This window comes from Rissa tridactyla, chromosome 5, assembly GCF_028500815.1.
Source record: "Rissa tridactyla isolate bRisTri1 chromosome 5, bRisTri1.patW.cur.20221130, whole genome shotgun sequence".
In the NCBI taxonomy this organism is placed as follows: domain Eukaryota; kingdom Metazoa; phylum Chordata; class Aves; order Charadriiformes; family Laridae; genus Rissa; species Rissa tridactyla.
Genome location: NC_071470.1, coordinates 77,704,493 through 77,730,941, shown reverse-complemented (window position 1 = coordinate 77,730,941; position 26,449 = coordinate 77,704,493).

Here is a 26,449-nt window from a genome sequence, read left to right as displayed (position 1 = left end):
GACTAGGCGTTTTAACATCTTTTACCAGCACTGCTAGATTCGCTTCAGATGTCTAAGGAAACAGTAATGTAGGTTTTAATGGCTTGTCGGTTACTCTGATTACTTCAGTGCTTTACGGCACGCATTACGCATCCCCTTTCCCCAACCCAATAAATATTTAGCTCTACAAAGCGGAGCAGCTCCGCAGAAGAAACCGAGATGCCTGTCCAGAATAACGTGGAGGTCGGTGATCAGGCAGGATTCTCGCAGGGTGTGTTGGCATCATAAAGCTCAAATGCTTGTCTTACCTCGTGCAGAGCGGGATCTTCAACGCAGTCCCCCCAACCTTGAGCCTACAGCCTCATCTAAGTATGAAAGCTGTACTTGGCTGGTCCGGATACAGAATGCTACCCAGGGCCAAAGGATTGTTTTTGAGGGTAGGGGGAAGGGAAGGTACTCTTCTGAAGACTTTTTAAGTACGTTTGAAACGTGTTTGTGGAGCTCTACTGCATGCTTTGACACCAGCTGAGTTGCTGAGAGGTAACGCGTACGTCTTCCGCAAGGCAACGCGTACAACAAGTTTTCAGAGCTGTGGTGGTCGAGCACGGGCTTAACTGCTTTCTTGAACGACTAGAGGTTGAAACCCTGTCTGTATTTTATTTTGTTACTTTTGCAGGTGAAGCTCTTCAGCTATTGCTGTCAACTAGAAGCAGTGACAGTGGCGGAGCCCGGTAATAGCTGAGACGGAAGAATCTAGGAGCAGGCAGCAACACCTGCCCTCTAACAAGTGTCCTTCAGCTCGAAGGTTGCTTGGTGTTGTCTGAAGGAAGGGGTTGAGATGCCAAATGAAGTCTAATGGCGTGTGTCCTGTATTTGCTCTAAAAAAATCCCTGAATCAGCCCGGTCTTAGATGTCTTGGGTTGCAAAGGTGCAGAAGGAAGGACGTTGCATGAAAGAAATGGTATGGGATTCATTATCGGTGTATGAGTCACCTCGTTTGGAGCCTGTCTGATCACTGTTTCCCCGCGTAACTACTTTTCACTGATAAAAGAGAAATGTACACCTCATTTGAGTGGAATGCTTGTGATCTGCAGCTAGACTGGGCAAAGGACAGCTGAAGTATGTGCACGCTTGATGATTACTCTCAGTGCGCAACAAGGGGCGCTTGTCTTGATTTCAGCTCTTCTGGTAGAAGCCCCAGGCAATTGAATCAGCGTAACACTTGCCAAATGGCAAAGGACAAAGATATTTTTCTGCAGAAATGAGCTTTAGCTGCGGTACTTGAAGTTTAAAAGGTACTTTTTGTACGGGGACCTCCCAACTTCTTAAACTGCAAATGCAGCACTGCAAAAAAAAAAAAAAAAGTCACTAAAGTTCTTATCGCTCAAAATTACTTGTGGAATGGGTGTGTGGGGCATGGTTGCAAACAAGTGTAGGAAAACTAACGATGAGAGTGCCTGGGATAAAGAGGATAAATTTGTTTTCTTGCTAACCTTGTGAATTATGCTTCCTCTTAAAGAGGAAGGTGCGGGGGGGGAACGAACCAAACCTAAAAACCGGCACGTTTCACCAGAGAGTTCTAGTCAGATGGCAATAATATATTGAGTTGGCATTTAAAGGATGAAAGCATATAGTAGTACATTGTAAATCCAGCTAAGTACATCTTGTAGTTAAACACAATAATATTATCAATCCTGAAAAGGGCTTATACCTTGGAGAAATATGAATTGTAGCTGGCAGTTAGATTTCTCTTGAAAAAGACTAAACGCGTGTGTGCATATGGACTTAGAGGAGCAAGTTTTTCTCCTTTGCAAGAAGATGATGAGTTCTGTCAGGGGTGGAAAAAAAAAAAGTGTTCATTCAGAGGCATCACAGGAGGCTGGCAGGAGGTGGGAGCAGCAGAACTTACGCGGTGGATGTCTGAATTTGGCAGTGATTTAAAATTCAGTCTAAAATAAAGTTGGTGGAGTACAGGCAGAACTCATGTTGAGCCTGTACGCTCTGTTCAGTGTGAGCGCATTATGTGGAAAAGTGAAGCTTCCATCTGATGTTTTTCAGAAGGCTTGGGCGAGCATGATGCTGGGAAGTATGGGGTGATGATTTGAAGGAATTCAGATGGGTTTTTGATCAAATATGGAATCTATTTAGCTGGTTTGGGTTTCACTTGGGTTTTGTATCGCGCTCAATTTGCAATCTTGGTTAAGAAAACATCCAAAAAGCCAGCATATGGCAAAAGTGGTGGTATGGACGCAATATGAAATACTTTTATTTTCAGAATTAGTGCCTGTAAGGATATGTTTTGGGTAGCTTAGGGATCGTGTAAGACAATTATACCTTTTATAGGCGGTATTGTAAACTTTTGAAATTATCGTCAGTTTGAGCGTAGAAAAGAAGTAGCAATAAATGCAGCTCAATCATAGAAGAGGGATGGATGATGAGAAGGCTCTGGGGAGACCTTAGAGCCCCTTCCAGTACCTAAAGGGGGCTTACAGGAGAGCTGGGGAGGGACTCTGGAGCAGGGAGTGTAATGATAGGAGAAGGGGTAGCGGTTTCAAACTGAAAGAGGGGAGATTTAGATTGGATATTAGGAAGAAATTCTTTGCCATGAGGGTGGTGAGCCCCTGGCCCAGGTTGCCCAGAGAAGCTGTGGCTGCCCCATCCCTGGAGGGGTTCAAGGCCAGGTCGGACGGGGCTTGGAGCAGCCTGGGCTGGCGGGAGGTGTCCCTGCCCAGGGCAGTTGGAACTGGATGATCCTTAAGGTCCCTTCCAACCCGAACGGTTCTAGGATTCTGTGATGTGTTAATGGGAGTTGAGCTTCATCTGAGGCTTGCAGATGTTGACACCTGCGGCTGTTGGCTGGTCTCCCTGTGTGGGTTCTGGAGAAGAACAGATGCCGTTGCCTAGATTTGAGCAAAGATGCTTCCACCTGTGGACTGGTCCCAGGCTGGGCTGGAGGCTCTGCCCATCCTCTGGAAAAGAGCTCCCGGGTGAGAAGGGGGGAGTTACAGGGATCTCTGTGAGGCTCTGAACTCAGGCCTGTCTCCCTTTCAGGGCTGGTTTGGAGAGACCTTGTTGAAAACACATGCAGTGTGTAATGACATGGAAAACCGTGTTTCTGTGGAAGAGAACTGTGAGCTTGTCGTGCGTATGCTTCTCTCGCTGCTGCCCATGGGAGGGTGTAGTTCTGTTACTGGTTTTGGGGGCTTATAGGCACTGTTGCTCCAGCGTCTTCCAGGTGAAACTTGAATTTAGTAGTGCCAGTACTCATTGCTTTGCCGGGATTTCACCTAACAATTGATAAAACTATTGCAGCTCTTCCTCCCAGGATTATATGCTTACGTGACTGTTTCACGTTTTGATTTTCAGATACGTTTTTAGTTCTTTTCCCTAAAGCAAAAAGGCTGACAGACACGATCCTCCAAAAACGAGGAAGCAAACAAAACCCTAAAATAAAGAAATTCAAGTCCCCTCGTACCTAACCCAGGTTTACGAGTCTGCAAACCAGCTCGCCGTTGTGAGTCGTTGGAGGCAGGAGCCCGGTGGGACTGCTGCTTGGCCGCCTGTCTCTGTCGTTGTTATGTATTGCTCGCTAGTATTGCCAGTTGTTCTTCAGAACCCGTCTGTCCTGTCGCAGAAGTCGTGCTTTAATTTGCAGCCGTTTCTAAAAGTGCTTTAGGACAGTAGTTAACGTTGTAAGTAACCAAAACTGTTTCTATACGGCGTAGAGAACAACAGGGTTGCGGAATGGGCTTATTTATATTGCCATTAGGACAAATACGGAGCACAACTCAAATCCCTTGTGATAACTTCAACTTAATCATGTCAGAATTACAAAGTTTGGCTGTTTGTGGATCTTGACACGGTTATCTTGAAGAATTTGAAGTTGGGATGGGAAAAGCCTTGAATACAAGTGTGGGTTGTTTTTTTTTTTTTCCTAAAATGAAGTGTGGTAAAAGCAAGAAAAGAGCATCAACTTCAGAAGTGGTTCTGATGGTTTTGGAGGAAAAGGGAGGGCTAGTGAAGAGGATGAAATTATTGAGTAGCGAAGGAGTGAAAAGGCAAATGTTTTTGACAGCAAGCTGCTTTCTTCTTTTCTCATTAGTAAGTAGTTCCTCGGACATGTGGTGGTATCAACTGTTATACGCCACTGTTTAATCTCCAAAGCCATGAGAGATGAACGACGGAACTGAAAAGAAAGTGATTAAAACACGCATCCTATAGAGATGGGTGGGAAAGCTGTGCCCGAGTTCATAGAACTAGCCTGTCACCTAAAGTCTCATGGTTTGCTGTCCCGTGCTCCGGCTGCTCCAAAGGTGTTTTCTCACCAGTAGCTGTTGGGAAGGTGCGCAAACGGCTGCACGAATTTCTGTACTGAAGACCGCGTTGGGCTACTTTTGCTGAATGTTTTATATCTCCATTACTGCAACTGCAATAATGACTTTTTTCCAGAGTGAATACACAGAATGTGGAAAACAAATTATATTGAGGGCATCAAGTGGATTTTACTTAGAAATCTCTTACTGGGGAGGAAAAAAGCTATACTAAGAAAAAAAATTCTTAAATTCAACTACTGAACGCTTAGCCAAAGCAGAAGTGAAAACGCGTCACCTAAACTAATAATATAACCAAAACCCATTACCCGAATAGTCTTACCTAATCTATAACTACTGAAAACTTACTGGGGAGCAGTGGAGAGCAAGGTATGTATTCACGATAGATTTGAGAACGTGGAAAACTAATGAATTGTTCCTTTTTTTTTTTTTCTTTCTTTTAGGTAAGTAACTGAAGGGGACATGAAGAATTGACATTTAAATGGCCAGCATGTTGCAAAAGGTATTTCACTTTAGATTGAAGAGGAATGCACGAATAATTCATTTGAGTATTCATATTTAATGAATATTTGCCTCTTTTTAAAAAAAAAAAAAAAAAGTAATTGATTAAACCTTCTTTTGTTCACTGAATGGTTGAAAGAAGTGAAAATCGTCAAGCTTGTTTGTGCTACCCTTAAGCGATATCAGCATCTAATGGGGAAACCGGATACTATTCTCGTAACTTTTTATCTCGTGCCAGTCTAACACAGGTTGGCATTTGGTCGTCCTTCTGCCTCTCTGGTTTGCAGTGACGCTGTTGAGTGCGGAGGTGAAGTGTTTGCGGTGCCTCGCTAGCAGCTCGCCGCTTATTTCAAGGCAACACGCGCTGCGCCGTTCAGAAGCAGCTGTGGGCAGGGACTACCCTTCAATTCTGCCGTCCCTGTGCGGGGGTTTAATCCTTCTTCACTATCAAATGACATCTAGGCTGACTGGAGGACCTCGCTGTGTCATTGCAGAGAGGACAAAAGTACCTATTTTTAGCTAGCTAGCTAAAATGATTTTATTTACTGTATGCTACAAATGCAGTAGGAATAATAATAGGATGAATTGAATATGTAAATATGCGCTTGAAATCTTTTTCTGCCCCACAGGCTCTGGTTGAGGTCAGGCTAATTTTGCCGTTGGTCACTGGCAAGGCTGTTTTAGATGCCGGTCATAAAGCTGACCGATGTGTCACATCTGATTTCAGAGAGATGGCACTTTGAGAAAGCTTAAACGGGTGTCTGATCTCTGGCCAGCCAGATGGTTGTGTAGGTCTGCAAGGGCTTACCGCGCGTTGGGAAGTGGTATTTGTAAATACGCTGCTAACAAAATTCTTCAGCTTCTGCAAATGACACCCGCGCATGAACTTCAAGGCACGCCCTGCTATATTTTGTTCTCAGTAGTTGTCCTACTGATTATTATTTTTTTTTTTTTTTAAATCGCTGGTAATGGATTATAATTTTGTAGAGTGTTTGCTGTCAAACGCGGTAGTCTGTGAAATCCATCAGAAGAGCGCAGGCTGATGGGAGAGCAATGGTTACAATAGAGTAATTCCAGTTAATACCTATTAGGGATGGTAACGCAGAGTTATTTGGAAGAATCTTCAGAAGGACTGGTTAAAGAAAAAGAATTCTGTCTTAGAAAAATGTCAGCGTTTCCTAATTATTTCCATTAGAATGAAAGTTACGTCAACGTCTTTGCCAGAAGAGTAGAAAGAGGAAGAGAAACCTTTTGATTAGGGAGCGTGTCTGGGATATGCAAGACAGACTCAATTTCTGATCTCGGTAAGGCAGAGCTGAGGTTTAACTGGAATTTCCTGCTTCTGAAAAGATTTTAGAGACTACTGGGTTCTGGGCTGTTCTCCTTCCCTATTTTTTTGAGTTAAAACCCCAAAGCTATATTGGACACAAAATTTAAGTATTCTGACAAGATTCTCGGTTGAAAAATTCTGACTGGTTTTGCCTTTTATAGACTTTCCACTATCGGCTGCGTGTAACCATTTTATCATCTTTTTCTGCTGTTCCTCCTGATTTTTCCTCTCTCCGCTGGGATTTTGCTGACACAGAAATGTCACGGAGAAACAAAGCCTCACCTGGAGCCGATTTATTGAACTGGAGTTCGGTAATATTTCAGCTTAAAAAAAAACAAAACCAAACTTGTCCAACTAAAACTTTGGTTGTACTTTATTACTCTGATTTACACTTTAAACAAGAAATATTTTGAAAGATGGGGGTATAAATGTGTCGCGGCTAAGCAAGCCAACAAACCAACCTTTTTTTCCTCTCCCGAAGCTTGCCGTAGTTCTTACTAGCGCTGAGGTCCTTCTGAACGGAAGCACAGACGTATCCGTGTGTGGAAGGTAGCGACGGCAGAGTTCTGCTTATTATCGGCGATCGAATACCTTTGTGGGAACAAAAAGATCCGAGTCCCCAGGGAATGCCACAACATGGTTTGAGTCTTTTAAAAGAGAAACTACTTGGGTAGCCTTTAATCAAAATGCTGCTAATTGTGGCTACTTCTGAACTTTATTTATTTATTTTCTTTCCCCAATTTGAGCAGTTGAACACCAAGGAAACCTCCGGTTGTGAATCGGAGGCAAAACTTCGGGTAACTGGGGAAGGATGGCTGGATCCTGCGGTGCCCCTCCACATCATCCGCTTATTCTTGACGTTTACCTTCCCCGGCGGGTGGGCGCTGGATGTGGCGGCCTGAATTGGGTGAATGATAGGCCGGTGCTTAAAGCTGGTTTCAGGCTTTGTGAAAAGAGGTAAGGTTCCGTCTTCAAAGTCCATCCTTTCAGTAGGCTGAAATGCATCCCGCTTGAGGGAGCGGTTCCCCTTTAGTCCGGGGTGTGAGCTTAGGACTCGGAGTATAGCGGAGACACAGCTGCGTGGAAAATACAGTGGAGTACAACTTAACGCGTTCCTGGGATTTTCCTTAAGCGGTTATTTGGAACTGATAAAATCTATGCAAAAATCAGCGTTAATTACTCAGGCGCTAATTTTATACACCAAGCAAAAAATATTAGGTCTGATGCAATGCTCACGGAATACCTCCTGTATTGGGTGAATGCAAAATCAATATAAGCTAGTGCTGTGTAGATTTGTGTCTCATGAGCTACATCAGGAGACATTGTGGGGAACCAGATATGATGGTAGAGAAAGATGAAATTAGGGTGATTTGTTTCAGGCAATTTAGTTGATTACGTTTGACATGTTATCAGGTCTCCGAAACGTAACTAGAAGCTTCCTCTTGGAAACATGTTGTGTCCTGTCTGTCTTAATGATCATCTGCAGTGCATTATTATCCCTTTATTGTAGCTATGTGCTTTCTATCAGAAGCCAGCGGAGCCTCTGCTGCTGAGGAAGGCAAAATCCCTTGAGTTTTTATGGGAATGATAATCCAATTTTATATTATGCCTTGGAAAGTTTTCAGAGGTCATCTCAGTAAACCAGGCGTCGTTCTGTGAGCTGCATCATCACCATCTCGGGCAGCCTGCCCGATCGGTTCTTGAAATACAGATCCACTTCCCCCCCCCCCCGTTTTTATTTCCAGTTATGTTATATTTTTGTCTGTTGAGCCATATGCACCAGTTTGAGCTCTCGATGAAGGACTTTAAAGGGTTCTGCTGAGATTGTACAGTTCATTTAGGTAAATGCGATGCATGCTAAGGTCAGGGATTCTCCAAAGTAGGTCAAAATCCTCGAAGACTTCAGACTCTCGCTATTGTCTGGTAATTTTGCCTGGCCTCTTAAAAACACAAGTTTTTAGCCTGTGTGATTGTAGAGGTACCAGTGGAAATATAAACTGTGTTTACACTGATTATTTCCCCCCCACCCAGGGCTCAACTAAGCCTTTGTAGTGCCTGGAATGAGGTGGATGGGTAGGTGTTCTCTTCGTCTTTTTCAAGACAGTAGGGACTCGGCAATCAGACCAGCGTGCATGTATATATATAAAATATATCTATTTTTTTTTATCACAGAACAAAACGTGTTTATGTGCCATTGGTGGGTAGCAAGGTGGCCGGCATTGTGCTGTGCAGCAGGGAAACGCTGCCCTGTCTTTTACTCTTCGAGCTTTTGATAAAGGGCGCTTCCTGGGTTTAGGGCGCATGTTCTCCCCAGCTTTCCTTGCACGTTCCTAAAGACGGAAGTTACGCCTGCGTTTTGTTCCTTTGTTTTCTGAAACAATTGGCAGATTCTGTAGCTTGACCGTCTACCGTTTATATACGTGCCAATAAACTTTGGAAGAGTGATTTGGTGCTTGTAAGAATCACTGAAGTACTGAGGTGCTTGGCAATTTCCTTTTCTGTTTAATGCAAAGAAAACTAAAGAATATTAGATTAGTAAAACAGCAGTCAGAACCGGTGACTGTGTGCAATTTAGCACCAATTTTGTGGGCAAAACCCCCATGCCTGTTAGATTCCGTTTCTGTGGAACTAAGAGAGTAATGCTGCATGCTAAACTCCCGGGAGAGGAGTCAAGTTTTGAAACTGGAGCAAAGGGAGAATGTAGTTTTGTTTTCTGATGTACGTCTGCCTGACTTGAAAGAATTGAGAAGGAGCTGCGCAGTGCCTAATTAATTTAAAACTGACTCTGATTACCCCTGGTAACTAGGCTTATAAACGTTGGCAAAGATTTAGTTGACTGAAACGAATACGGAATTGGAATCCTGCGCTGAGTTTTGGGAAGTTGAGAATTGGCTGTGCTCTCCAGCTTGGCTTGGAGGAGAAATGCGTTGGTTCACTGTAATCTATAATGGGACGCCTCCGTAGTTTTATTTGTACGTCTTGGAAGGTTTGATCCATAGGCGCTCAGTAACAAAAGTGACGTTACTTCAACAAGTAGCGAAGATCTTTGTTTTACGCTACTCGGTTGCTTACCGGGACTGGTGTTCTATCAAGTAATGGTGATAATTAGGTAAAGTTGTCGTCTGAGGAAAGGAAACTTGTTTTTTCACGCTGTGAACAACTGATCTCCTTGCCAAATACTTTTGAGGCCGAGGTGACCTCTAATCCAAGCTGATTCCGAGTACTTCCCTATTTGAGTGTGTCACATACTCTATTGGCGGTATTTTCCTCTAGATAACTTCTTTGTCATATCGGTGAAAAAGGCTGTAAGTGGAGGACATGCGTGCTTGTATTAAGACTTTTACAGCGGACAATGACGGCTTTAGAACTGACAGAAGGATCTGACGCCTCCACCTTATCTTTATTTATAATTTTTTCCTCCTTAAAAAGTGGATGCAGCACTTGAGGATTTCTTCTTCGTTTGTTAGCGTACATTGAAAGTTAAATTGCATCCTCTGAAGTCTGCATCTGAAACGCTTGTACGCACAAACACAACACGTGATGTCCCTGCCCATGGCGGGGGGGGTCGGACTTGGATGATCTTTGGAAGCGCCTTCCAACCCGAAACGTTCTGTGATTCGACGAAGTCGTAGTTGTAGCTGTACCTCCTCCTTTCCTTCCAGTTGCATTGCTGCAGCTTAATCTTTATTTGTTGTGCTGTGTTTAAGGGTGGTACAAACTGCTTATCTTCATATTCTGTCTAGATACGCCGTGATTTTAACTTGTGATTATTATCTGCCTGTTTCAATTTTCTAAGGAACAGATCCATCTGAAAACAGCAGCATAGGATGTCACATTAAATGGTACTTGTGTTGGCAGCTTCAGGGACATGAAAGTTTGAATGGACGTAATGAATAAATTGCCCTTTGACTTTAGATTGTTCCTTCAAAACAAGAACGAAATGGCGCGTGCTGAGTTCGCACTGCTTTTTGCCTCCTATTTCTCCGTAGGTACGCAAGAGGCTCGTTTTCTTCGTGATTAATTTAATTCATCGTGAGCCTGGCCTGTGTTGCAAAATGCAAGGAAAAACATTCTTATTGTAACCAAAATGAGCGTGAAGAAGTCGCCATTCTTTTCTTGTTGTTTTCTTGGGCTCTGTGACTGCAAAATGTGAGAAATTCCCGAGTCTCTATGAAGACTTAAAAGTATTTCTCTCTTGTGATTGATTATTTTTTTTTTACATGGAATGCTTTCAGGTGCAGGGGCAATTAGCGGCTGAGCTAAATAGGACCAAAGAGGGACCGCTCCATCCGAAATTGAAGCTAATGGGCTGTAGGACGCAGGGGATAATTCGAGTGTCCAGCACGAGGTTTGAGGCTCGACTGCCGCCAGAAGGATTGGGGAAGCTGGGTGTGTTGGCCAAGGGCTTGAACGACGCGCTGCGAAAAGGGGTATTAGCTGTTTTAAGCTGCTGTTTAGCCATGCTTGAAAATAGGTTTCAGTTTAGCAGCTGGGAAGAAAACAGGGGCGGAAAGCATCTCTTGCTGGAGGCGGTCACTGTTTAATAAGCAGATTGTGTAAGGCCCTTGTGTGCCTTGTTCTCTTCTGACTTGGTGCTTGTTTTTTCCTTTTTCCCTGGGCATAAAAATAAAAGGAAGAAGCCGCATCAGATAGGCTAAGATCTCCCAAAGTGACTTTGCTTTTATCTAAAAGAGCCCGAAGTATAAATCCTGAGGGAGTGTCTGATATGGTCCTAAGCCTTTCCGTGGCTCGTTTTCCAGACATCAAGTAAAACCCGACACGTGAAGCACAGACTGCAAAGAGTAACAGGTTGGCTGCCGTTTTGTTGTTTGTCTATTTTGGCCTTTCTGCCAAAACCTTATTTTTTTTTCTTTCACTGCAAGCGTGGCAGTCAAAAGGGCGTTACGTTTTTCCAGTGAGAGAATGGGTAGTTCTTATCAGCCAGCCAAATCTCTTACGTTCTGTTTATCAACATATGTTGAGAAAGCACTTTGTTCTCATGCGGTTTTTGCAGTTTCCTTCTTGTGCCAGAAGAGATGAAAACACAGGTCTGTCCGCTTTTAAAGATGCGTATGCCGTTGTATGTCGGGGGTGTGTGTGTTCCTATTTTATTAAAATGGTCGTAAATGGGCAGTGTTGGGTGAGACTTTGTGTTAAGAGGTGAATAAGAATGGGTAACTGAAACTTTTTCCGAATATTCTTACAAATGAATTGTGTACCACTAGCTTCTTGGCGTTCGGTGTTTCCTTTATGTTTAAACACCAGCAGAGAACCACCTTGACAACCGATCCTGTGAAGGTATCGTAATGCTGATCCAGCAGCGTTACAAACTGTTATATACCTGTAGCACCACACAGAGAAGGTCGGTAAATCAAGCAGGGATAATTCCCGGTGTTTTACGGAAGTTGCAATTCAATTATTTTGTGGTGTTCTCGTCTCCAGCTGGTCTCCTCTCCAGCTAGACGAAACCTTCTAGGAGGCAATGCTACATCTTCTGCCCGGTATATTGACTGTCGGCTGGGAGCGAGAGCTGGAATTGTAGGTAGTAACGTTCTTGGATGAAGCGAAAATGCAGAATTTTGTCGCCTCTGCTTTTCTCTTAGCCACGTTCCAGCGCTGTTTCTGGCACAGGTAGAGGTTGAAGATGGGGCCGCAGTATATGACTTTGGACAGCCCCAAATTTTTGGTGGCGCCTGAAACCCTGACAAAGTCATCCTCTTAAGCTCGTGCCTACCTTTAAGCATGTTTGTACACTGCAGGAATTTCGCTCTCCCGTCTTTAAGTGCCACTTCAAAATGCACATCGCACTTTGTGTCAATCGGAGCGCTTCGTGCATTCTCTGTGAGGATTACTGTTCCGTTGGCTGTATTCCAAGAGTCAGTGCAAAATCCACTGGAAGCGCGGTTTGTGCTGGGTGTAAGCGTTAATGGTAGAAAGGTTCCTATTGACACGTTTCAGGGTGAACTAGTTCACCCTCCATCACCCTTTTTGCTGTGTTTAGGGGTAGAACAGGGTTTTTTCCTTCATCGAGTGTCAGTGGCCGGTAGTTTTTATAAATCTTTGGCTTCCCTACTTTGCAATGGCGTGAAATAATAATTCAAAAAAAAAAAAAAACAAACCCTCAAACTTTTAATTGAAAGCGTGTAGGCTGAGGTAACAAAATGTTGCTCCCCGTGTATATCCCAGGTTAGGAATGCGAAGCTTTCAATGAACTGTTAGGTGGTCGATCTGTTTACTCCCTTACAAAATCCATTCTCTGGATTTACTTGGGTAGGGGGAAGGAGGAAAAGGGCTGACATACGTTGCGTACATGTTTAAAATGACTGCAAAACCTGCTCGGTGGTCTTTACAACCGCCTGCAGGTGTGATGCCTGTGGTTCAGATGCCTGCGTCGTGCCGGAGGTGGGACGGCAAAGGTAGGGAAGTATTTTTATTTCCTTTATTGTGCTCGGAGCCTTTTAGCGAAAGCAGCTGATGGAAGCTGGGCTGCCTCGCTGTCTGCTCTTGTTTTGCTGGGGCTGTAATGTCACAGCAATTTGTCTCATTAATTTGTAGCCACGAGAACAAATTATGATCTGCTGTTAACGGTAATTACATGAACTAAAAAGGTCATAAAAGCGATAGGGAGGAAGTTGTGTATTCTAAATATCAAAGCTGCGCAATTAGTATTTTTCCCAAACATTTTTAATCAAAAAAAAAATATGGAAGTGTGTGTATACATACATATGTATATATATGCGCATGTGAGTGGGTATAGAGCATGTAAGTGTATGTTAAAACAAAGACTGTGTTCATGGTTTGATACTAGAAAATGTTAAATATATAATGTATAAATTCTCAGAAGGGAGGCAGCTGATGTAGTTGGGCTGAAAAAAAAAAAGTCAAAGTATTTGAATAAAATCCTGCACAGCAGTAGGTAATTGACACTTTCTGCTACATTTTAGCTCTTTTCTTTAGGGTAAACACAAACAGCCTTTTTTTTTTTTTTTTTTTTTTAGATGGGAACTGGGTATTTTCTAAACAGTCTGTTCACAGTTTGTTATAAAAGAGGTTTTTGAGTGAACACGAGTATCGGGATTAAAAAAACCCAACTGAGCGGTGCCTTTTGAGAGCGACGCAAACCTGTGGGGTCGGTGGGAGCCTCAGCTGGGCCTTCCGATGGGAGAAATGGCTCCTGGGTGAATGGGAGGTAACGTGCAGCGGAAGAAGCCGCCGGCATCTACATTTAGGTAACCATTTGAGGAAAGCAGTTAATGATTTTTTTTTTTTCCTATTTTTTTTTTTTTTTTGGACTGAGCCATTAGTTTTTCCAGAACTTTAAAATGGAGTAGCAGCTGGAAAACCTGCGTTTTGCCTCGTGTTAAGAACTGGACGAGTACGGAAACAGAAGTCTGATGTAGGATCCCCTGTAAATAATGTTAGGCTTTGGACACTTGTCCTAAAACAGAAGCAGAATAACAGAAAGGGTCCAAGGAAGGCCAGCACCACCCAGGAGGGCACGGGATGTGTTTTCGGAGGGGGAGGAAGAAATAAGCATCTCATTTAGGGAAAGGGCACGTGACAATTTTAGCTGCATCTCCTCCGTTAGGAGGCTTAGCTGGGAGCTGCCGTTCGCTCCTTATCTTCTCATAACTCTACAACAGGAGTTTGTCTGTCTGGAGATTACGTCTTCTGACGTGGCCGGAAACTTGCAGAACTTTCTCCTTGGTTCTCATTCCTCTTTTTGATCTTGTTAACCGGTATTTTCAAAATCACTTTAGCGATAGTCTTGCAACAGTAAATATGCAGTTAACTGATGGACTGTTGCTCGCCTTGTTCTTCGGCCATTCTGAAAGCATGTGATGAAATAAACTTTGGGCGTTTATTCATTATCCCTAAAAGCTGCATTTTCAAGATCAGACCCCAGGGGGTCTCTGTTTCTCAGCGTTTTCTCCTCAGCGACAGCCACAGCCCCGATGCTCAGGGAAGAGCAAGAGCAGGGCAAGAATATGGGATGCTTCCCCTGAACAATCTCCCAGCCTCCAGCTGTTTTGGGCTCAGGGGATTTCCTGAGCCTGGATATTGGCTCTGTGTGTTTAATAACCCTCAGTACTTTTGTCTTTCACAAACTCGTCCCTCCGTGAGCCGAGGTAAACCCCTTCCGCCTTCCTAAATGAAGGAGAATTCCTGCCACCACCTCTGCTCCAGCCCCTGGGCTGGGACATCCGAAGCCTTCTGTCCTAGAACATCGGATGTGCTCTTCGATCCAGGGAGGGGAAAATACAGCAGGTACAAGGGAAAACAGTGATGTTAAAAACATGGATAGTTATTGCCGAAGTACATAGTTGAAGTATTGTGCTGAATAAGGGCATATGATCAAGAACAAAACGAAAACACTAAAAAAAACCCTCCAGAAATCTTTATTGAAATGACGAGGCGTTTGAGTCTGTGCAGTAGCTGGCCGCTTGTCTTGCTCTCCTGAGTATGGCTTTATTTAGAAAATATTAGCTTTCAAAAGGAAGCCACCAGGAAATGAGTAACTTTTGTAGTCACAGCTGGGTTTAAAAAGTGAAGATAAAATAGCAAGGTTTTACCAAGGCACTCGGTCCGTTTTGTGTGCGGAATGATGCAGGAGTTTTGTGAAAAAGCATCTACTGATTCTGTAGCACAAGAAACTAATATACTGTATTTCCTTGTTGGCATTACGTGTTGTTCCTGTCTTTCATTTGAAACCCTGAAAATGTGGTGGTGGGTTTGTTTTTTTTTTTTTGTAGCTTCCTGATTTTAAAATAACTCTGTTAAGAGTGTAGAAACTTAAAAAATGCCTCAAAAATCCGGGTCGGAGCCTCATGCCGTGGAGCCAAACCAAACCACGGGCTCGGTGACGTTCGCCGGCTGTGTGCCCGGCTTGCCGAGGGGCGACGCGGGGCAATAGCACGAGCACGGCTCAATGGTCAGCGGGGATGGAAGGGGGCAGACGATGCTGAATTAATCCGGCAGAAAAATTATTATTTAACTCTTACGGTTCTGTTTAAAGAAGCGGCAAAATAACAGCAGAGCGCTCATTTCGGCGTGCATGGAGAACTAGTGATGGAAAGCACTAGACATGGGAACGGCACTGCGTAACGGTAAATACAAGCTCGTTTTTAGAGGCTTGTGGCTTGTTCGGTTGGGGGTGAGTCTTCATGGGGATGGCAGAAAGCTTATCCCTGACGCGGCAGCCAGATTTTTCGGTCTGCGCTCCAAAGCGTGAATATTCTAGAGCTTTTTCAGCAAAACGGTGGTGAGAATTTTCTTAAAATAACCTGTTCCGCACACACAATGTATTTTTCTGGGGCTAAACTGTCAGCCTGAGATAGGCCCCGGGCACTCGAAAGTGTTTTAAGTTTGGTATAACGACAAGCAACTTGCCCTTATGCTGCGACGTGTTAGACGATCCGCAGATCTTGCTCTCTGCGCCACAGCAGTAACATCTGTCGGTGTAAGGATTTAGCCTACTTTTTCTAGCGTAAGACGACGTTTTGCTTATCTTGAAGTGATTTTTGGCTTTAATGTCGAGTGGGGAGAAACGACGAAAAGGCTGAGGGCGCTGAATTGATGTACCCGCATCGTGGCAATTTCTTTAGAAGGAAGCAAAGCCCGGTCCCGTAAGCCTGCGTCTGGGCTACAGCTGCTCCTCGATGGTAACGGTGCGATAACGCAACCCTTATTTGTGGGTGACGTCTGATATTTTCTAGATCTCCACGGCAGTGCCGTCACAGCCCCAGGAGCTGCTGGAACGCCACTGTTCATACACCCCCACGGAGTCGTCGTCTCATCCAGCAAAACAACTGGATGCTAGTGTTAGTAGTGGGGGGGGGGAAAGACTCATTTAGTTGGCGGGGCGAAGCACTACCAATAAACTGTTGCTATTAAAATAAATATTGCCAAAAGGCATCCGTTCAGTAACGGGAATTAAATTTGAGTCGTACGCGACAGTCCCTTTCGAGGGCTGTGGGTACAATAAAATACAAGTTCAGATATTTCGGTAAGCACCGTGTTGATGGGGCAGCACGCACTCGGCCGAAGCGAAGTTTCATTTGCTTTCACACATGTATTAAGTATAAATGTTTTGACAGTTCTCCGGTTACTTTAAAACTTGCGTTATCCGTCGTTGGGATATGCTCTCAAAGACGAGTTGCTCGTACCACATGGGGTTTTTTTTTTTTGGTTTTGTTTTTTTTTTTTTGTTACGTCATCGGCATAAAATCAGCTTGAAAATTACGGTTTGCCGGGGTTTAGGGGTTTGGTGGTTGGTGATTACTAGGTTTATTTTTGGGTGTTTGACAGTCTTTTCACAGCAGGTAAGTCAATTTTAACTTACTGGAGAGAGATGTACGCAGACAATTAAGAAAAATAATGTTAAGAAGTTATTTTTTCCTTTTTTTTTTTTTTTTAAAGAAAAGGTCTTTTTTACTCCTCCAGCCACCAAAACCCAAAGTGTATCTTATTCTTTGTTTCCCTTAAACTGGGCTCCCACATTAAGGCAATTAGAGCATGTAACAAATGTCGTTAACGCCCAGGCTGTGCCCAAGTCCGTGCTTCGAGGGGAAGCAGAGCTATTTATATGAGACTCGAAGTGCAACGTCTCTCTGATAAAGGCCGGTGCTCGGGGGTGAAGGTTAAATGGGAGCGATGGTCCCCTGCCAGCCTGTCGGGGAGTTGGGGTCATGCAATGTTGTCGCCAGGCCAGACAGCGAGCCAGGGCGAGAAATAGCTTCTGGATAACTTTCTTTATCTGTTAGCCAGTCAGGAAGCCGTAGCTGCGATAGTAGTGAAGCCAAGTTATTTAAAAACGCTGATATTAAGAGACAATTAAGTGTTGGTTGCTAGGGTATGTAGCTTACCCTTTAACTGCTTTTTTTTAAAGAATAGCCAACACTTAGTTTGTTTCCTGTTTTGTTTTGCTCAGTAATAATAGGTTATAATGCTTAAGCAAATCGGACTGTTTTGTTCAGAAAGTGTCTACTTTATTATTTTAGTGTTATGTTATTATTTGTGGCGCGGGGATCGTTGTCCCATGATTGATTTTTTTTTTTTTTTTTAAACTCCTTAATCCCAATAGAAGAAGGGCGCGCTATTTGGCAGAGTTCTTCAGCTGTATGATGAGAATATAGCCTTGAAATTGCTTATCTAGTGATACGAATAATATCACGCGAATAACTTGTCATAACTTCCTGATGTGTATAGATTTGACTTTTTTTTTTAATGGGGATTTTAGCTCTTTATCCCATGAGGGGCGGGGAGGGGGAAGAAAAGACTAAGGTATTTTATAGGTTGATTGCCAAAATGAAAAGGTAGATTTATTGATAGTGAACATGTAGAATGATTCTGGGATGAAAAGCTGAATGTATGTGCTTTGCACCGAATTAAGGGAGCTGTACTGACTTAGAGCAGCTGCCTCCAACCTTCCCCCCGTTATCAGAAAGCTGTAACGTTAACAAATTAAGTATAATCACTCAGAAGACTGCGGTGGGGTAACAGCGGCCTAAGTGTTGAGGATACTGCTGTTGAGAAATAGTCCCGGAGGGTGTGTTTAAAAACGTGCTTTGGTGTATTTGAGCGCTCGGCGCTCACAGCTCAGCTCGAAATTGTGAGGGGGATGAGCGCGTGGCGTGGCTGGTGCTGGGGACCCCAGGGAGGGTGTGCGTGTGGACCTGGGTTCTCGGCTTCTGGGTGTTCGAGCTATCTGGAATTATAGCTGCTAAGAGAGAGTTCTTGAATATTTTAGCAGAGCGCGTGCACATGTGAGCACCTTACTACAGGTTTCACATATGTTCGATTTCCTTGTGATGCTTGTTCTGCGTGGCTTATCCATGGCATTTAAATGCTCAATTTATAAACTCTACATCAATATTAAAATACTGTTTTAAAGATTACTTTCGGGTACGCTAGGCAGCTAGACACCAATGCTTTTGGATATTTATTAATTTGAAATCTAATTGAGGGTCTCTTTGCCGCTCGGATAAGTCTCGCTAACATTGCGTTTAAGTCTGATAGGCTTTGCAGGATGTTAGGTATTTTTGACTATTTCCACGGCTTTCGTTTTGATGGTCTTAAATCTGGTCTCTTACAGCGATGTGTGTAGCAATGGGTATGCTCCTGGGATCCTTTTTGGGGCGGGTGAGCGGTCACCGAAGTCTGCGAATGTATTTATAGCTTGGTATTGGCTCCAGTCTCCACCTGGCAGCGCTGGGGTGCTGATACGCTCGCAGGCCATCGGAGTTGTTGCCAGAAATGTTTGCTTGGCATGATAGAACCACTGTACGGACATGAAAATGTTGTCGCTGCCCGCTGTGTATCAGTTTCCAGCCTCGGGTGATGGATCGCGAGGACCCGGGACCCGCCGGTCCCTGGCTGCGGTCGCTGCTAATTGAGCCCCAGGGGTAATTTCACTCGTGCGTTGCTTCTCGGTTCCCCTCCGTTTGCTGTTGGGGCGGTGAGTTCAACCGCTGCCCTTTTTGAATCAGCTGCTTTCACGTGCCCTCCTCATCATCGCTGATACCGCCTTGGCACGTAGCAACCGTGATGGATGTGCACGGGGGAATAAACGCGTGTGACTAAGATATACTGCTTGGGTTTCAGCTCCCGGTGCCTGCAACGCTGGCGCCGAAACCTTTAATAATTGCTAATAAGCATGGTTCTGTGGGATTGAATTTGGCGTGGTACTGCCGCCTGGTGGGCTCCTGCCGGGGAAGGCAGGGCACCGCCTCGGTGGCACTAAACAGATTTCTGTTTAATTGCAATATTTATGGGAAGAAGAATCTTTGCTTCGTAGAGGTTTGAAACCTGAAAACCTGCGCAGAGCTTCAAAAAAAAAAAAAAAAAAAAAATCAAATGTAAGTGGTTAGGGAAGTCTTGTAATTATGTCAGCTACCCTCTTCTTGCATTTACTTTTCCCCAACAGTAATGTAGCCGTAAGAAATCATGCTTAAATCATGTTGCGTTTTCAGTGGAGGTGCATGACCCATGCGTGTGTGTGTGTCTGGCGGTGACAGCAAGCATCTAATGAGGAACAAAGCATATACAAAACTTGGATTTGATGCTCTATCGCCACCTTGTGCTCATACATCTTTCCGCCACGCCCTGGCGATGCAGAAATACGGTGGGCTGGGGAACTGACAGGTGATGATTGTACAGCGTTTTAAGAAAGCGGTGCCGAAGGGCAATGTCAGTTCCTCTTCTGAATTCCTGAATGCAGAGCCCTGTTCAAATAATACCAACGAAATGTCTTCCGTCGGAAAGCGAACGATGATTTTCATCGCTTTGAAAACGCAGACGTAAGCCATTTCTCTGACGCGGAGTGGCTCAGCCTGACGTCGATCAGCTGAAAAGCTCGTGGACCGCAAACTGAAGCAGAGACGGTATTTGTGGATCGCGTTGTGAATCGCAGAATTGAAGAGAGTAATTTAAACCTTTTGAACGTTTTAATAGGGGATAAAAGCACTTGTAGAAGTCGTATTGACTACTGAAAGCGTATTGGCTTCTTCCAAAGATTTCTCCTCGGTGGTCTCTAGAAAGCGTGCCCCTGAATGTTTATGCTGTCAGCGTTTATGACCTATTATCCGGCCCAAACACTGACTGTAGCTCCTCCTGCTCCATTAGGAACTCTATTCAGGCAGGGGGAAATGGAAAATATCAGCTACCTTCAGATATTACTAGTAAAAATCAGTCCTTTTTAAAATGCCGGAAATAACGTGCAATTTAAATTATAGCTGGAAGGCATATTAATCCTGCATTAAATTCAGGATAAAGAGGGAACAGAGGAAACTCGATGATGTTCCTAACAGGTGCTTTTAGCAAGGAGAATTAGATAGGAAGAGAAACTGCCTTGGACCTTCACAGATTCTGAAACCCATGAGGAAGCAGGTGTATCATCACACACCAATTTCTTCTTCTTCCCTTCTGTTGGTGTGGCTTAATTAAAAGCTATACCACTAGCAAATTCTTTTTGTCTGAACCAGCTCAGCACCTGCAGTTTGTGAGGGTAAAGAAGGTGAAGTCAGAGTTGTAGGAGAAGTAAATCTGGCTTAACAGTAAGCGTGCTAAGGAGCATAGTGACCCCCCAGCTGGGTTGTACTTTCATCCGTATTTATAAATAGTGCAAAATAGGCTCTTTGAACTTAGGGAAATGGGATACATCTTGATACAGCTTCGTGACCTTGATGTTAAAGGCTAGAAAAGAGATTTGCTTTTGTCAGTGGTGCTGTGGCACAAATTGCTGTGGCTGCTGAGCTGCGCGAGTACCTGCGGTAACTCCGACAGGGCTGTGTGGAACGTGCAGGCGCTCGTTCATTGCCTCCTGACAACTTTTTGTTCTGTTTGCCTTCATCCTTTAAAAAAAACCAAACAAACAAAAAAAAAAAAACCCACCACCTCTCTCTGCATCCACCTTGATGTCGTTTTACCTAAATGAGTTTCTAGGCATGGACCCTTCTCTGCAGAGCAGGAACCACGCTCAGCATGGTGTCTGATTTGCCCTGGCTCTTTTCGTGGTGTAGGTGACATTGTGAAGGCGCTTACAGGGCGCCTTTCTTTGCCCCCTCAGGACCGTGCTTGCTTTTGCCTGGGCCTACAGTCTTGTGGCCCATAAAGAGGGCTGTAACGTGAGCAATGGCAGTTACCGCTCTGCGGTACCTGCCCAGGGGCACGCACAGGTTGAGTTGTCTTGACTTGCTTACCCCAGGCTATCAGAAGGGCAGTTACTGGTCTAATATCGACTGTAAGTTGCGGTACCTTATTCCTCTGTTATAAAACTGATGCAAAGCAGTTTTAAAGCTGTATCGTCTCGATTTATTTTAATTTGCTAATTTAACTGGACTCTCAACCTGTTTAAAAATTGCTTACGAGTGCCCACACGTGGTCCTGGCTTCTGCTTCGCGCTGCTGAAGGGTGGCCTCCAGTCCCACTGGAAAGCAAGTGGACGCTCTTGGACAGGAGTTATTTCCCGCAGGTGGGTTGCTTTTGCGCACCTCCACAGCGCTTTTTTTTTTTTTTTTTTAAATTCTGAAATGGACTTATCAAGCAGATGCACCAAGGCAGAGTTTAAAGTCAGGCTTATCGCTGCAGATGGTTCACTCAAGCTTTGCTCATCAAAGGATGCTTTGGTAGGTGGGCCTTGCTGAGCACGTGTCATGGTTTAAAGACCAAATATCTTTAAAATTTGGATAAAGCCACAAAATATTTCCGTGAAGATGAATGTCCACGAGTAATACTGTGTTGCGTCTAAGAATGAGCGTGCCTAGTTGGGCAATACAGGTGGGATTTTGAGGTTTAAGAACAAAAGATGCTACAGAGTCAGTCTTGAGACAAGATGCTCCAGCTGCGTGGTTAAATAGGGGGGTGTGTGTCCATTGGTGCAGTTATTCATCATCTGACCTCTGGAGTGGCCACAGTTCAACCCACATCAGCCCCGCTAGTGTCCCTCCGTTCTTACTGGAAGGGTGGCATCCCAAAGAGGAAGAGGGCAGTTGGGGTTCTGTCCCTTGGAGATGGCAGATGATGGCACTAGTTACGGTTTGCTTTGACTCGGTGTCCGTTCAAAAGGAGCCGAAATGAGAGGATGAAGGAAGCGCTTCGGCTGCTTGAGGGTCTCAGCGATGGAATAAGAGCATCCCGGCTGCGTGGTACACGTGCGTCTTCCATTTCTGTGGATTTTTCCTCTCTCTTTTCCTATCTATTTTCACTTAAGGAAAAAGATTTTGTGCTGAGGAGAGCATAAATAAGTACTATCATATCAATAATAGTTGCAGTAATATAAAACAAACAATATTTGTTTTGCAAAAGTTACGTAATTGCACAAGTGACTGTTGGGAATTGATCTTCAACTTGTCTCTAACGAGGAATTATTTGGGTTTATGTATGAGTTGTCAGAACGTGATGGTAGCATTTTGTCAGGGGTTCCTACTTTAGCTTTCCTCGCCTTCCTGGTTGGGAAACTTAAGTTTGGTATTTCTTAGTTTTCAACTTCTGTGGCTTTATTTTCACTTGTAGCTCGCTAGACGACAGCCTCGTAAGTATCTGGTCTCTACTGGTAAATTTTATTTTGAAATGCTGTTGTAAATGCTGAAGGATTACAAATTAGACTGAGCTTGTCACGAAATGTAAAATAACTCGGAAATCACAAAGAGTCATTTCAGTTTCTGTCAGAATCTGGATTATAGTCACACTACGTTTGGAGTTTTTTTTACTATTTTTATGGGGTTTTAGTGTGGCATCAATAAACGTGTTTAAAAATCGGCTCTCGCAGCTATTTTTCAGGACACTGTTTCAGAGCGTAATGAAATCTTGACGTTTAGTCAAGCTTTGACATTTTCTGTTAGACCAGATTAAGTCTTCCTTCGTGAAGGTGCATTTCAAAAGATGGGAAAATGGCGGTCAGAGGGTCACCTTTTACTTCTGAGGTAACGTCTGACTTTTAGGCAACAAAATAATAACGGGATTGAGCTTGGTCACTGTCTGGAGCTATAGGATGTGTCAAACGCTTTCACGGACTGAAACTCCAAAATTGCCCTTCTGGCTTTTTGGTTTTAGTGTAAAACTAAGTTCTGAGTCAATGCAATGAAATGGAAATGTAATTATTATGTGTTCTTACGTTCCTGTCAAAGCTATGGGGGGAGTTCTTCCGTATAGATCATGTTTAATTCTGTGTCGTTGAGTTACCTCAAGGAAGAAGGCCTGTCCTATTGGAAAATACCCGCTGATTGGCAGGTAGCTGGGAGTTGGCTCTGGGCAAATCTAAAACTGAGACGGCCCAAGTCTTGCCTTGACAGCTCTTGGGGTCTGCACGCCCTTCCGTTCTTGTGTCCTACATACCTACGCGGGGCTAATAACTCCCTTCCCAGGCTCCACGTTTTTTTCTTGGAAAATGATGAGGTTTGAATTAAGAGGCCTCCGATTACTTCGGCATGTTAAAGGCTGTGTGTTAGAAGTTGTCAGCTGTTGCTGCTTCAAGTGGACAACTAGGATGAAAAAAAAATAAATTCCCCAAGCATCTTGAAAGCTAGCGTATCTGGGCACGTGAATTTCTGTGTGTGGCTGGTGAGTGTTTCTTGGCTTCCACTGAAACCATCTCAATTTTTGACCAGGTTAGCACAGCATTTTAATATGAATTCAAACACAGCAGCATACTTTGTTCATCGATGTAGTTTCCTGCATTTGCTTTATCTTCTTGCGTGTAGTTAGCTTCTGTCAGGGTGTGGAGAAACTTGAGTATTTTACCTCATAAAACATAAGAAACATCGGAGCAATGTCCGCTTCCCGTCAGCGCATTGAAGAGTCTTCCTAATTGTTATCTGCCCGATGCGTTGTGGTGATTTCTGTGGGTGCGTTGTCTTCTGTTCTGTCCTACAAGCGCAATGTTCAAGTCAAATTGTATCACCAAAATTGTCGGAGAACTAGATGAGGCCTCCTGTCTTTGACTGTCTGCTTGGGCGTTTCCGTAGGTCGTCTCTGGGAGATTCTGGAAAACTCCCTTATGATCATCTAGGCAGGGATTTCAAGTTACAGAATCTTTTGGCACTATAGGGGGAAAAAGCCCAACCCATATTAAAACTTTAAATTCGACAAAGTGCTTCTGGGTTGTGTTTTTGCTTAGGAAGCAGAGGAGGTAGGAGAAGCATTAATGAGCTTTTGATGCTGTCTGCCTCTGGGCCCCTGAGTGCAAGCTGATGCGCAGAAAACTTGTTTTTAACTTCTCTGTCTCGGTGTGTAGGACATTCTTCTGTATTGTATTTGCTGTACAGATAAGCGTTATTGGATTCTGCCGCCTCACTCCCATAAGGAAGGGAAGGAGTTAAGTGCATCTGATGAGGATGTTTTCATTCCCTCTGATCGCAGAGCGGCTGGATCACAGATGCATTTCTGTGCATAGAAAATCAAAAGGTCGGAGGAGGGCACGGGCTGTTTTTGCCAAAGGACTGCCTGTGATGTGCAAAACAAGATGGTCATCTGCTTTCGGTGGGAGCAGAAGCGAAGAGCTCTGCTGTTAAGAAAGAGATGGCTGTTTAATGTCCTGGTGTTTAGCACGGAGGAGCTGGGATCTAAAAGAAGAGACAGCCGTGTTGTTGGGTGGCACTTGCCCGGGCTCTTTGGGAAGGCAATGCAGAAGGCGGCAGACAGGCAGAGGATTTGGCACGTTCAGGGGCTTGAGCTTTCCTGGAGCTCTGCATCGAGTGCCTTAAGCCAGTTGTGTCTCAAATTCCCAGTGATAAAACTGGAGAAAGATGTCAAAGTGCCTGCCGAGATTAAATTAATCAATGTTGATGTTCAAATAGATTTATTCTGCGTGGAAAGTCTATGGCCTGTGTGTATCTCTGTCTTCCCCCAGTTTCCTTCTGGGCATCCTCTGCCTCGGGCAACGCACTGTTATCAGTTGCCGGAATGAAACGTATGCTTGGAGTTTTTGGATAAGCCAGTAGTAAAATTAGAGCAAACTTCGGGCATTTTCTCAGGTTTTATTTCAGTGAGCGTTGAGGCAATGTTTTCCTTCAGTGGAAATTGCGGAGTATGTTCTCTCTGCCGATAAGAAACGATGCAAGAAATCTTTAAAGGGCTGCTTTAGGAAGGTCTGCCAAGGGATGCTCGTTTCATCTGTGCGCTGGGTTGGTCGTTCAGCCGTCGCCGGGTCAGAAGGTAAATGGCCATTAATGCTTCGGCTGTATCCTTGAACCTCCCTCTGTGGCTACCTCCGAGAGAGCTGTTTTGCAGGCACGGGCTCGCTTCAGTGCAGCCTTGTCTTCTGGTGGCGAAGCAAGCCGCGAGGAGCAGTTAGCTAAATTAGAGCTGCCTGTGGCTTACGAGCGTGGAACTGGGAAACGAACTCGTCAAGGAAAAGTACAATAACACCAGAAACGGAGGAGGGAGGGAGGATGGGAGCGGGGCGGGGGAAGAGCGAGGGCAAGACAGGAGAAAAAGGAAGAAAGGGGGGAAAAAAAGAGTCTGGTGCAGATAGAAAAATGTCACTTTAGGGCTTTCTGTCTGTAATGTAGGGAAAGATTGACCAAGGTTTGTCTTGCTTACCAATGCATTATATGAGGGGGATGTTGAAGAGGGCACAGATCCCAGGGCTAACTATATATACCTTACCCTTAAATGAAAAAGAGCCTACTTCATAGTTTGGAATCACGGCAGATTTGCTGGGGTGTCTAGGTCTGTGCTTATTAGGCTCTTTTTTGAAGCTTTGTCACGGTCACGTTGCCTTGAGCGTGGCTGCGTGCATCCCAGTTAAGCCCATGTCTTCGTTGCAGTAATAAATAGTAAACTTCCAAGCCTACACGCATCTTTGAGAAGTGCGCGCTATGGATAACAAATGAAAGAAGGTCAAGGGGAAAGTGACCACAGCAAACGCAGCTGCCGTCCGCTATTAAAGCGCAAACCTATTCCCTGATGTTTTTGAATGAGCGTTCTTTTTTTTTTTTTTTTTATTTCTGGGTCGAGAAAATGGCTCCCTGTTCTCACAGATGTGACTCCTGGATTGATTGGCAGGGTTGAAAATCATGTCGTCTGCTCTTCTGGGCAGTTATGGATGTCCATTAGGATGCCCCGGTGCGTAATGGTGCTGCCTGTGAGTTCTCTTGGGATTTCTGCGGTGTGCCAGTGGTCGTTCCGCATCTATACCTGTGAACTTGGTATATTTTCCAGATATTGTGGTTAACGAGAGGTCTTAGCATCTATTTGAAGTCAGTCAGTGTTTGCTATCGTAGAGGTCTTGTGTCTCTTCAGCCACGAGTGGGATTTTTCCCACTTGTGAAATGACAAATGTCAAAACCGACAGCATTTTGAGCCCTCGATGGCTTCCCGTGCTGTACCGCATCTGTCAAAAGCGACAGTAATGAGTCTGCAGCTAACTAAGGATCTGCCGACAGCAGGGGAAGAAAGGGGCTGCATAATTTCATTATCCTTTTGACTTGCGGAGAGCAAATGCTTTATAACCTCCTCTCTTCCTTGATACTAATGCCTCTGGAATCCCTTTGTTATGTGAAACCTCAGCCAGTTGAGGGGTATCCCTTTGAGGCTGTAGTAGCTCAAATCTGAGCCTGGCATAGAGCTACACATAATTTCAGGGGTCATTATCCCGACGTATCTCTGCTTTTCAATTTCCGTTCAGTTCTAGTCTTTAATTGAAAAGGAAACGTTTTATCCCTAATCATACGATGCTATTTCTATCCTGTCCAAACCAAGCACAGTTCTTCCTTAGCAGCCTCAGCTTTTGAATTAAAAAATGCTTGACTTCTAATGCCAGAAACTTAATTTTTAGTGATGTTGGAGTTGCTTACGCTTGCCCTCGTTG